The sequence below is a fragment of the Giraffa tippelskirchi genome, chromosome 11 (assembly GCF_054371585.1).
Source record: "Giraffa tippelskirchi isolate mGirTip1 chromosome 11, T2T-mGirTip1v1.2.pri, whole genome shotgun sequence".
NCBI classification, from domain to species: Eukaryota; Metazoa; Chordata; class Mammalia; order Artiodactyla; family Giraffidae; genus Giraffa; species Giraffa tippelskirchi.
The window spans coordinates 26374513-26388381 of NC_137285.1; the positions used below are offsets into that span (position 1 = coordinate 26374513).

Sequence of the window (13869 nt, forward strand, 5' to 3'; positions counted from 1 at the left end):
ACACACACACACACACACCAGTAATTGGAAAAGACACATGCACCTCAAAGTTCATTGTAACACTGTTTACAATAGCCGGGACATGGAAGCACCTAAATATCCATTAATGGAGGAATGGATAAAGGAGATGTGGTCCATATATACAATGGAATATTAGCTACAAAAAGGAGCAAAATTGTGTCATTTGCAGAGATGGAGATGGACCTACAGACTGTCATACAGAGTGAAGTCAGAAAGAGAAAAACAAATATTGTATATTAATGCATATATGTGGAATCTAGAAAACAGTAAAGATGATCTTACTTACAAAGCAGAAGAGACACAGACATAGGGAACAAATGTATGGATACCAAAGGGGAAGTTGGGCATGGGATGAATTGGGAGATTGATGTATATACATGATTATGTATAAAATAGATAACTGATGCAAACCTACTGTATAGCACAGGGAACTCTACACAGTACTCTGTGGTGACCTAAATGGGAAAGAAATCCAAAGAAGAGGAGACATATGCATACATATGGCTGATTCACTTTGCTGTACAGCAGAAACTGACACAACAGTGTAAAGCAACTATACTCCAATTTTAAAAAAGTATCTCCGTGTTTTCACTTTCTAGATCATCATCCCGGATTTTGACACAGGTGTCTGCCTCAGTCTTCCTAGGACCCTTTCAGGAGCTGTCTCTCAAAGACAGATTCAAGTGTCTGCAGCATAAATGCCAATGCTCTTTCAGAAAGATGATGCAGATGACTGAGTACTGAAAATACATTATTGCATTCCTGGACTGTATTGTTGAGACACATTTATCTGACACTCAGGTGTACAACTGTTCCTAGAAATGAAAGGCAAGTTAGAGGGTATTATGCCCGTAAATCACCCACAAATAGAGATTTTGACTTTCCACAGTAGTGAGCATTGACTTGTGAGTGTACAAATATGGGGAATGCTCATTTTTAAATGTTTCGGCAAGACAAGAATTAGACTGTTCTGCATCCCAATACTCCTTTCCAATGGTGCTTCCCTGCATGGAGCCTGGGTCTGGTGCACTTTGAAAAGAGGGGTCTCATGTCTGGATGATTAGAACTCTGTGAGTATTTGGACACAGAATCCTGTCTTCCCCACAAGAAGCTTCACCAGGTGGTATCAGAGATCATGGAAGTGAAGGACTGTTCCAGGGAACAATGTGCTTGTATTGGCATTGAGAGAGAGGACAGTTGACACATGGATTTTATGAAATGCATTAAATGGCTTGTCATTGTGACAAATAATAAAAGCAATGACCATTAAAGAGAGTGGAGCAGCACAAAAACTACTTAAAATATCATCAAGCATTCCTTGTGGGCTCTTCTGGCTGCCATGGCATAAGTGTTTTATTAAATAAAAAGCAGTTTGCATCTCCCTTCTCTATGGAACTGGCTGTTGTCTTTTTGTTTTGAAATTTTTAATCTGTATCATCCAATTATTTATGGATTTCATGGACCTGTAATTCTGCTTGTTTGAAATCATCTGCGTTTTCTTCCTAATCTTGTTGGGGATCACCTGTACCCAGCTGAACCTACTGTCTCAAATTTACTCTCATTTATCCTGAATTATTCAGTTATAAAAGGAAAGAGCTCTCAAGGCTTGGAAACATCCCTTGGGCCCACCTCTGTGACAGTGACTGTCCCCAAAGTTCATTCGTGTGCTTTGTGCTGGAACAGTAGCGCCCTCAAAGTTCAACTAGATGCTGGTTCTTCCAGAATAGACTATAGTTTCCAGCCTCCCTTGCAGCAAGGTACGGTCGCATGACCAAGTTGTAGCCAATGAAATTAAAGAGGAAATTACGGGTACTACTTCTGGTTTGCCTCTGAAGATCGACACCCTTACCCCCACCACCACCACCACCTCCAATTCCCCACCCCCGACCATCCTCTCCCTTTCCCAGGATGGAAGTGGGTGTGTGTGTGGCCATCTTGGATCTTGAGGAGGACAAGGATCTACCAGGACTGGTGGAGCAATGATGTGGAGCTGGGGCCTTAGATGGTAGGTCAGTGCACAGCATTCCACCTAACAGGCCACAGCTTATAGATAACAGAAGTTCCCCGTTTTGTTTAAGGCACTCTTACTCGTGCACCTGCTCACATGCTGAGGCACACAGACTCCTCTGACTCCCTTCTTTTCCATCTTTACTTTCTTCTTTCCTTGCGAAGTAAAAGCATCAGATAATAATGGTGGACTTTTAAGGAACACAGTCTGTGGCCCCCGAGTGGTATTTAAATGTCCTGGGAATGACCTCATTGATCCTCACAGCAGTTCTGTGGGGTAGATGATGCTTCTGTCCCCATCCTATATGGAAACCGGGGCACAGAGATCCCCAGAATAGCACAGGGCCGGTAAGGGGGCGGTAGTCTGGATCCAGAGCCCCCTGACTTTCTGCACAGGGAAATCCTGTCACTGTCCCATGTAAATGCAGAGGGGGCTGGTGCCTGACTTCTGTTTGTGGTGTGTTTCTTTCATAAAATAGGCTCTCAGCCCTCAGTTCCCAGATGAGGGTTTCCCAAAGGGTTTCTCTTGATCACTGCCCCCCACCCTGTGCCCCCACACTGTGCAGGATGTGTACAGATGTACACATTCTGTATGTACATCTAAGGGTCCATCTGAGTGGCTGAGAGACTATGACGGCCCCACAGCCCTTACGCAGGGTGTGGGGAGGCTGGCCACAGGGCCCTCACTAGCTCAGACCCACCATCTCCCACTGCCTAGGGTGAGGAATGGGGGCTAGGACAATGTTTAGCACCAAACTGGGGCCCTGGAAGTGACTCAGGCAGCTTCTTTCTCCTTTCTGCTACTTTCTCTTCACTCCCCCAAACCCCAATGTGCTGCCCCTCCTTAAGGGGAGCAAAGGAAGAGCCCCCTCAACCCCAGGCTTCCAGCCAAGGAGGTCAAAAGACCCTAAGGTGAAGTGAAGTGAAGTGAAAGTCGCTTAGTCGTGTCCGACTCTTCCCGACGCCATGGACTATATGGTTCATGGAAATCTCCGGGCTAGAATACTGGAGTGGGTAGCTGTTCGCTTCTCCAGGGGATCTTCCCAACCCAGGTCTCCCACATTGCAGGCGGATCCTTTACCCGCTGAGCCACTAGGGAAGCCCAAGATAGACAACAAGAAGGGACTAGAAGCCCAGTCAGGCTGATGGGAAATTGTGCAAATTGCAGAGTCACAGGGGCTAAGGGGAGGAGTCTTAACCCACAGGTGATGCCATTGTTATGTTCATAAGGTCTACAGGCATTTCCTCCAGAGTAAGGGGCAGGGACCCCAGCAGGATCTGCTAAGTGAGGGAGGATGTATCCTCACTGTCCCAACAAACCTGCCCTCAGCCTCCACAGGGACTGGGGAAAACTTCTCTGGGGTTCTCCCTCTTCACTCAAGTTAATGGTCTTCCCCTGGGCAGTGACCCTGCAGTCTTTCAGCAGCTAGAAACAAAAGTTGCTCTAGATTCACTAAAGAGCAGTTATGTTCCTGGAGCTTCCACATGGACTCTGTGTCCAGAAGGTCACTAGGGGACACTTGTCCAGGGAGCTGGGATTCTGGGCTAGACTCACTCTGTCGCAGTGGCTGGTTTGGGATCAGTTCAGTTCAGCTCAGTCGCTCAGTCGTGTCCGACTTTTTGCAACCCCGTGGACTGCAGCACGCCAGGCTTCCCTGTCCATCACCAACTCCCGGAGCCTACTCAAACTCATGTCCATCACGTTGGTGATGCCATCCAACCATCTCATCCTCTGTCATCCCCTTTTCCTCCTGCCTTCAATCTTTCCCAGCATCAGGGTCTTTTCCAATGAGTCCGTTCTTCACATCAGGTGGACAAAGTATTGGAGTTTCAGTTTCAACATCAGTCCTTCCAGTGAACACCCAGGACTGATCTCCTTTAAGATGGACTGGTTGGATCTCCTTGCAGTCGAAGGGACTCTCAAGAGTCTTCTACAACACCACAGTTCAAAAGCATCAATTCTTTGTCATTCAGCTTTCTTTGTAGTCCAACTCTCACATCCATACATGATTACTGGAAAAACTATAGCTTTAACGAGACAGACCTTTGTTGGCAAAGTAATGTCTCTACTTTTTAACATGCTGATGTTTAAGCTGGTTTTAGAAAAGGCAGAGGAACCAGAGATCAAATTGCCAACATCCACTGGATCATCGAAAAAGCAAGAGAGTTCCAGAAAAACATCTATTTCTGCTTTATTGATTATGCCAAAGCCTTTGTGTGGATCACAATAAACTGTGGAAGATTCTGAAAGAGATGGGAATACCAGACCATCTGACCTGCCTCTTGAGAAACCTGTATGCAGGTCAGGAAGCAACAGTTAGAACTGGACATGGAACAACAGACTGGTTCCAAATAGGAAAAGGAGTATGTCAAGGCTGTATATTGTCACCTGCTTATTTAACTTATATGCAGAGTACATCATGAGAAACACTGGGCTGGAAGAAGCACAAGCTGGAATCAAGGTTGCCAGGAGAAATATCAATAACATCAGATATGGAAACTCAACATTCAGGAAACTAAGATAATGGCATCTGGTCCCATCACTTAATGGGAAATAGATGGGGAAACAGTGGAAACAGTGTCAGACTTTATTTTGGGGGGCTCCAAAATCACTGCAGATGGTGATTGCAGCCATAAAATTAAAAGACTCCTTGGAAGGAAAGTTATGACCAACCTAGACAGCATATTAAAAAACAGAGACATTATTTTGCCAACAAAGGTCCTTCTAGTCAAGGCTATGGTTTTTTCCAGTGGTCATGTATGGATGTGAGAGTTGGAATGTGAAGAAAGCTGAGTGCTGAAAATTGATGCTTTTGAACTACGGTGTTGTAGAAGACTCTTGAGAGTCCCTTCAACTGCAAGGAGATCCAACCAGTCCATCCTGAAGGAGATCAGTCCTGGATGTTCCGTGGAAAGACTGATGTTGAAGCTGAAACTCCAATACTCTGGCCACCTCATGCGAAGAGTTGACTCATTGGAAAAGACCCTGACGCTGGGAAGGATTGGGGGCAAGAGGAGAAGGGGACGACAGAGGATGAGATGGCTGGATGGCATCACCGACTCGATGGACAGGAGTTTGGGTAAACTCCGGGAGTTGGTGATGGACAGGGAGGCCTGGCGTGCTGCGATTCATGGGACACAAAGAGTTGGACACAACTGAGCGACTGAACTGAACTGAGCTGAACTAAGTTAGTCATAGCTTTTCTTCCAAGAAGCACGCATCTTTTAATTTTATGGCTGCAGTCACTATCTGCAGTGATTTTGGAGCCCCCAAAAATAAAGTTTCTCGTTGTTTCCCCATCTATTTCCCATGAAGTGATGGGACCGGATGCCATGATCTTGCTTTTCTGAATGTTGAGTTTTAAGCCAACTTTTTCACTCTCCTTTTTCACTTTCATCAAGAGGCTCTTTAGTCCTTCTTCGCTTTCTGCCATAAGGATGGTGTCATCTGCATATCTGAGGTTATTGATATTTCTCCCAGCAATCTTGATTCCAGCTTGTGCTTCTTCCAGCCCAGTGTTTCTCATGATGTGCTCTGCATAAGTTAAATAAACAAGGTGACAGTATACAGCTTTGACGTACTCCTTTCCCAATTTGGAACCAGTCTATTTTTCCATGTCCAGTTCCTACTGTTGCTTCTTGACCTGCATACAGATTTCTCTGGAGGCAGGTCAGGTGGTCTGGTACTCTCATCTCTTTAAGAATTTTCCACAGTTTGTTGGCTTGGGATATAAAGTATATTAAGTATGGATCTCAGTCTATGATCTTAGGTGTGCTAGAAAATACCATTTAGGGCTGCCTTTCCATAAGGGATTCCCTGGTGGCTCAGACAGTAAAGAATCTGCCAGCAATGCAGAAGACCTGGGTTCAATCTCAGGGTCAGGAAGATGCCCTGGAGGAGGGCATGGCAATCCACTCCCGTATTCTTGGCTGGAGAAGCCCATGAACAGAGGAGCCTGGAAGGCTACAGTCCATGGGGGTCACAAAAGAGTCAGACAGGACTAACACTTTCACTTTCACTTTTGCATAACTGAAGCTCATTTCTTTTTGAGTCTCCCCTTTGTGTCTTTGGTGGAGATGTCAGTTCAGGCCATCGAGGATCCCCTTCCCCTTCTTCCCTGGTATTCTAAGTTCTGCAAAGGTGGGGTGGGCAACATTTTTTCTTGTTTGTATTTAAGACCTTTGGAATACATTCATGTGTTTGGCAAATTTCCAGACATATAATTATGAGCTGAATCAGAACACTCAAGCCCCTTCCCATGCCCCTGCATCCAGGGCATGCCAGGGGCTCGACAATGGCAGCAAAGGTGGCCGGGTCCGCATCTGGCCACATCAGGTCATTGTTCCAGCCCTGACCTTCCATCCTCCTGACCATTCAGTGCTCATCCCAGGACGCTATACCTACACTCGCTGGAAGAGGGGCACAATGTCATCACAAAGTGAGTGACGTCACTGGGATGTCATCATTCCCATGAGTCCCTCAGACTTTGGTCCTTGCAGGTCTCTGTGATTCCTCCTCCTTCCCCAGGGCTTCTCCAAGGTCCCTGTCGGTCTCTGCACCTTCCACATGCTCCCAGGAGCCTGGGGCCTCCCGCTGCTCCTACCCCTTCCAAGGAGACCTGGGAACCCCATGACCAGACTCATGACTCTTTCTGGATGCTCCCCAAGCAGCTTCTCATCTATTCCACATCAAGGTAGCTTCTGAGCTGGGGCTTGGGGCTGGGGCAGGGGTGGGGAGGGAATCAGCCCCAGGTCAGGTGCTGGGTCACTCCAGAGCAGTTTTCAGGGCTTGTAATTCCACAATGGGAAGGTCACTGATATCCCAGCGGCAGGATATCACTAACACTCTGAAGAAATGACTGATGTATTTTTGCCCTGGGCTTCTCTTTTACCACATGCCCCCACACCTGGTCATTGCCCTGGAGGCTTCTGCTCCAGGGGAAGTCCTGTAGGAGAAACAGAGAACTAAGGAGTAATAGTACTGCATTTAAGAGATTTTTCTCATGTACATCATCCTGCTGTAACGCAGAGAACCTTGGGAGAATACCTTCAGAGTCAGTTGCTTCTCAGCCCAAATAGGTTAATATTAGTCTGGGTTGGGGAAGAGAATAATCCAGAAAAATGATGAGAGACACAAGAACAGGCCTTGCACCCAACATCTCCACAACGTCAGCTCTGAAATGAAGAGTGACGAGTGACAGGCACCCCTGATGAATCAGGACTCTGAACACAGAGGGGAATTGGATTTGCTTCCTGCCTGGGATACTGGAAGCAGTGACTGCACAGGACTCCCCACAGCCAAAGTGAGGGCATGGAGAGAGGAGGTGGCTGGTGGGGCCTCAGGGCAAAGGGGACCCACGAGAGACCCTTTGGGTCCTCACATCCCTGTATGTGGAGGAGAACATGGTGCACCCACGTCCCTTTTAAGATAAAGTCCTACAGCAAAGGAAGGGACGGGGCATGAGGAGAGCTGTGCTGAGACAGGGGTGTGACACCAGGCACACGGAGACAATATTGTAGGGGCAGACTCTGGATGGGGATGAGAATGGTTAGCAGGTGTTAGCAAGGGAGGTGATGGCTGGAGTCCACCTCCACCCCTAAGAACCTGCTTAGAGGCACTTCAACCCCATGTGAACCTGCTTAGAGGCACCCACGAGGAGAGGAAGACAAATCCCCAACTGTCTAGATATCCCGCATTCATGCCATTCACCTGGAATTGAGTCTACTGTTTTCTAACATTAAGCAGAGTGAGGGCTCTAGAGAGAAACTATATTTAGTTATAAAAGAATCATGTTATTTTACACACTTGAGTTGATGCCTTAGAAATCTGTGCCATCTGAGCGTGCTTTGGGAGAAATGGTTATGTGCAGCCTAACAAATGTCAAATTTGCTTTAGAGCCCTGGAGGAACGAAACCAATTGTGTTTTCTTTACCAAGAAGTAGGATTTGCCCCAGGACTGAAGAGGCTGTTCTGGGTCTGACATCATCTTGAACCTGGAGGGTGGGCTCAGGGGGGATGTTCAGTCACTTCAGGATGGGCCAAGGAGCTGCTCACTCGAGTCCTGGGAGTAGCTGAGCTGGGAGGAGATGGGAGAAGCAGAGGACAGATGGAGGGAAGAGGAGGGAGAGAGACAGCTGGGCTGGGAGGAGGGACGTCGAGTTGGGGAAACCACAGGTGACATGCTGACCCTTTCTTCAGCCTCCTCACTTGGGAGCAGCTGCCCTCCCCACCCCCCATAGTCCTGTGAGGAGGGAGGAAACTTCAGATTGGAGGAGGAAAACCCAGCAGAGCTGCTCCATCAGACTCATGATGCTTCTCATCCATCAGTTCCTTCACGCCCTCGGGAGTTGCATTGTCATCCTCTGTGTCCCTGACACTGCTGATAAATGGTGGTGGAGGATGGCAAGGTTCTTGACCACTTCAGAAACAGACAACAAACAATAAAATGAGAAGAAAGCCAAGATGGTTTTAGGTAGTGACAGCTGCTACAACAGGAATAAGGACAACGATGAGATGGAGGAGAATAATGTGAGGACCACTTCCATGGGGTCAGGGGAGGTCTCTGTGAACTGATTTTTGTGCTGAGAATGGAAGGAGATAAGGAAGGAATCAGGCATGTTCATGTATCAGGAAGAACATTCTTGACAGAACGAAGAGCAAATGCAAAGTTCTGTGAGATGGGTTAAAGTATGGAGACTGACAAACAGAGAGAACTTGAACGCCATGAAACCGTGATCAGTGAGCATGTCTGTGTCCCCACTGACCATCCAGTGAGTGCTCAGAACTGAACTGGAGGCCAGAAGAGTCAGTGTCTCATTCCCACGGGCATCATCAGTGCACCTGCCCCAGGACTATCTTTACAGCTGGTATCCTGCACCATCAGATATTCACAGCACCTGAATAAAAAGTGGACAGAGTCATTCACTCTCTGTGGGATCTGCGGGCATTGTGGGAATATCACCAGGAGATTCAAATATGCGTGGACCCTCTGACTGATGGGCAGAGTCAGCAGACCCTGTAGCAGGCAATGGTGGTGCTTTGTCAGGGGTTCCCTCCACTACTTCAAAGAGCTCCCATCTGTGTGCTCCCTCCAAGTGTCTCACACCCAGTCCCACATCTGTCCAGCTATAGACAGATGGGCATCCTGGACAGGACTGTGGAGGGCCTTCCTGGGGGTTCTCAGTGAGACAGGGGAGCTGGTTGTGAGAGAGATGGGAGAACAGCAGACACGGTTGAGCAGGTGGGGATGGAGTGCTCACAGGAGCGAAGTTATTCCCAGATGAGGCCATTAACACATTCTCACTCCACGGGGCCACAAACACCTTCATCCACTCAGTCTGTTTCCACTGGTCTCTCCCAGGAAGGACTGGGAGCCCTGTAAACATGCGACACTCTGCATCTGGGTGGGTTTAACTCAGAGTTCCATGGCAATTTCCACTCATTCTCTCTCCAAGGACATTTTCTGAAGCCTTTCCAGCTGCTGAGCCAAAGAGATTGCTTAAGACCAGATGTGGAGAGCACTTGGCCCAGGTAAGAAAGGGGCCCACTAGACAGGTGACCTGCAGCTCTAAGCTGGGAGGTGGGGCTTCAGGAGCACACCTGCCATTCAGCTTCTGCCTGAGAGCAGAGACAGCCTGAGTGACAATGGCCTCCCCATCCCCACTCAGGTTAGAGTTTACTTGCATTTGGGGAATTTATATGCACTTTTGATCTGTTCCCCAAATGGCCCAGCAAGGTGACTGGGGTTGTGTCTCATTGCCTGTGATGCTCTGACTTTGGAAATGCTTGTCCCCAAATCACACCCTTTCTGCAGGGAAACATGAAGATCTCACTGTAAAATGCTTGGGTCGAGGAGAAACCAACTCCCAAGGTGTTATAAGAACCCAGGGCTTCCTTGGTGGCTCAGCAGTAAAGAACTGCCTGCAGTGTAGAAGCCCACAGGAGAGAAGGGTTCAATCCCTGGGTTGGGAAGTTCCCCTAGAGGAGGGCATGGCAATCCACTTCAGTACTCTTGCCTGGAGAATCCCATGGACTGAGGAGCCTGGTGAACTACAGTCCATGGTGTCACAGAGTCAGACATGACTAAAGCAACTTAGCAAGCATGCATAAGAACTCAAGATAGGGAAGGTGTGGTTTCCCAAAGCAAAATCAGGGTTTGTTTAGGAAGCAGAGGGAATAAATGAGACTCCAAACAACAGATATGTGATACAGACCATTTATGTCCACAGCGATCACAGCACCTTCCACTTGACCGTTGCTGGAGGTCGACACAGGCCTGTGAGGCACGTGAACCCACCCCTGGTGTCCTGATGACAGCCCCTTAAAAAGCAGCTCTGAACTCTGGTCCTACCTGGCCCAATGAGGCCTGTGCTGTGGGATGTGTGACATGGAGCTGCCCGCATGCAGGGTGATCCCTTTGTTAAGCCACCGAAGATGAATTAAGGCACCAACAGTTCTGAGGATACGAGGAATCAAAGATGGGAGTCGTCAATGCCAGGTCAGGAATTAATTCTGTCATGTCACCTGTTAGGAAGACTCATTAAAGCTGAAGAGGAATCAAAGGGTGACTTGCCAGGAAGGAAATAGAGACCCTCAGGACAAAGTGGGGGGCGGGGGAGGGCAGTGCACAGAGTCTCACTGCATCAACTTAAGCTGTAACTTAAACTACAGTTGATGGGATGGGATCTGGGTCGGGGAGGCACAGACAGCAGTTTGGGGAGCTTCTCCTGGCTGATTATTGACAGCTGCATCACGAACTGTGCAGCATGAAAAAGTCAGCAGCAGCCATATAAAACATGTTTGCCTTGTTTCCCCCTTCTGTTGTCAACAAGCTTCTGATATTATATGTAGTTGCCTTCTCCCAACACAAAAACAGTTGCTTCCTGGAATGGATTTTTGTTCCTCAGAACTGAGCTGTCACTGCCTGGCAGCATCTGGGATCAAAATATCTACAGTCATTGGTTTCACTGTTTGACTTCATGTCCCTGAAGACAGGCAGGTTGTGCTGTTTCTGTACCGCCTTTGTCACTCCTACCATCACACACATCTTGTGTTCGGGACTTGTTTGGCAATGCCTGAGATGGCAGGAGCTGAAGCCATCCCAGCAAAAGCCTTCCACTGTTTGATATATTGTAAGGGATTAAGGTTGCATCCTGCATCAGTTCCAGCTTTTTGGTGTGGCTCCAAATCAGCCTCAGAAGCTGTTTGCTGTGCGCTTACATGATAGATAAGAAATGCCTCATTTATCTCCTGGATTGCCTGCATCAGAGTCTGATATTACATCTAGAAGAGATTTACTCAGAGAAGCTTTGCTCATTATTTTTTCTTTGTATTCAAAATGCACATCCAGTTTTCTTGCCTTTACATGTCCTGAGACAGCAGTGGCAACATTTTATGGAGATCAGTAAGTCTTTTTTCCCCTCTCCAAGGTCTTCTGGCAAAGAACCAAAAGCTGAGGATAGCTGAGCAGTGTTGTCAGGAAGAATCCTCGTGGCCCATTCATCTTCCTCTTCTGGTCCCATAGTGCTTCTCAGGTGTTTGACCTCATCTTCTCGTGCTCCGCTCTAAGATTCTAGTTCTTGCTGAACTGATTCCCAAACCTCTGGAAATGGACTTCCTTTATGTTTCTGCCAAAATGTATCAATTGGAGTTAAATCATACGACTTTCTGTTTTTTTCTCTAGGTCAAACTAGCACCAGCCAGGGAATTTTTCACTCCTGAAGATTCTTCCAGGTTAACTCTGTGTGTGTGGAAATCCACTACATCATGTGTGTAGGACTGATATGTCCAAATGTGATGTAAAAGTGTTCCCAGATCCACGTTTCTGTCAACAGGAGTGAAGAAGGCTTTGAAAGCTGAAGCTGCCAGCTCCCAGCGCATCACCCGCAGTAAAACCATTTCTGGCGTCTCTTAGATGTTCCGGAACTTCTTATCTATTTTCACTCCTCCCATTTCCATTGCTGTTCCTGTTGATTATCTGGTTATAGGAACAGTACCCAGCATAACAGAAAAGCAGAAGAGGCTGTCAACATTCCGGTTCGTAACAGTTTTCATTTCCGCATTTGTGATTTCTGAACTGTTAACGGCACAATATGAAACATTTCCTCATTTTTGATTGCATCATACAGGCATATCGTTTTCCAAAGTAATAAAATCGAGATACTGATCAAAAGCTGGCTACTTGGGTAACTGCATAGCTGCTACTTCTACATTTGCAATATATTCCAGTTTATACATTCAATGCAATCCCTATCAAGCTACCAATGGTATTTTTCACAGAACTAGAACAAATAATTTCACAATTTGTATGGAAATACAAAAAACCTCGAATAGTCAAAGCAATCTTGAGAAAGAAGAATGGAACTGGAGGAATCAACCTGCCTGACTTCAGGCTCTACTACAAAGCCGCAGTCATCAAGACAGTATGGTATTGGCACAAAGACAGAAATATAGATCAATGGAACAAAATAGAAAGCCCAGAGATAAATCCACGCACCCTATGGACACCTTATCTTTGACAAAGGAGGCAAGAATATACAATGGAGAAAAGACAATCTCTTTAACAAGTGGTGCTGGGAAAACTGGTCAACCACTCGTGAAAGCATGAAACTAGAACACTTTTTAACACCATACACAAAAATAAACTCAAAATGGATTAAAGATCTAAACGTAAGATCAGAAACTACAAAACTCCTAGAGGAAAACATAGGCAAAACACTCTCCCACATAAACCACAGCAGGATCCTCTATGACCCACCTCCCAGAATATTGGAAATAAAAGCAAAAATAAACAAATGGGACCTAGTTAAACTTAAAAGCTTTTGCACAACAAAGGAAACTATGAAAGGGCAGAAATAAAGTTTAAATAAGCTGGTTCACATAGAGTTGATTTTAAAGAACTAGAGTAGTGGTTTATTATAAAAGGATACAATCAGGAACAGCCAGATGGAAGAGATGTGTAGGGTGAGGTATGGGGAAGGGGGCGGAGCTTCCATGACCTCCCCAAGCAAGCATTTCCCCAAGTCTCCAGGTGTCCACCAACACAGAAGTTTCCACCTACCTTTGCCACTTGCCTCCAGCTCAGACCTGCTCTTCTCCCTGGGCCAAGCCGTCCGACACTCCCCTCCCGCCTCCTCCCTCTTGCCCTGCAGAGACCTGTGCTTCCTCACCTCCACCTGCCTCCCCTCTGCTGGCTTCTCGTCTGCACAGACACACACCCAAGAACCATCCATCCACACTGAAAACATCATTTCTCTGCCACACCAACTGCAGGCCACACTTCATTCTCCACTCACAGAGAACCTTCCAGGGAGACACGTGCAGCAGGAGCAGGCTTTCATGGTGCATCTAAGGTGCATATTCTTCCAGTGTTCCTGTCACTGTGGTCACCCCACCCACCAGGGTCGGCTGCGTTCAGGGGCTGAAAGGAGTATCACAAGGGTTGCCCCATCCATGTGCCATCCTCCTCTTGTTTAGGAACAAACCCCATGGGGCATAGTGAGAGTAAAATTACTTGCTATTTATCTGAAATTAACACTTAACTGGCATCCCATATTTTATTTGCCAAATGTGACAATTCTACTTGGAATGACTTGGGTATGTCCTGTCTCTCTGAAGTGTCAGCTATAAGTCTAGACAAGCACTTTGAACCCTAACCTGCATATGTCTTTATAGAAGTTTCTGTAATGTGAAATATCTCTCCCCAGCCAAGGGTCTTCCCCCAACCTGACAACTCCAATTGTCAGGTGTGAGGGACCCTGTGGTCTGTGGGGAGAGCAGGCAGTAACGGGGGCTCGCTGTCCTCTGCCCTCCAGCATGTGCCTGGGGAGATACTGACACAG

General features: G+C 47.1%; 1 pseudogene; it reads right to left on the reverse strand.

Moving 5' to 3' along the window:
- Positions 1 to 10671: 10671 nt before the first annotated feature.
- On the reverse strand, positions 10672 to 12917 carry LOC145525197 (sec1 family domain-containing protein 1 pseudogene; annotated as a pseudogene).
- Between the last annotated feature and the right edge of the window lie 952 nt (positions 12918 to 13869).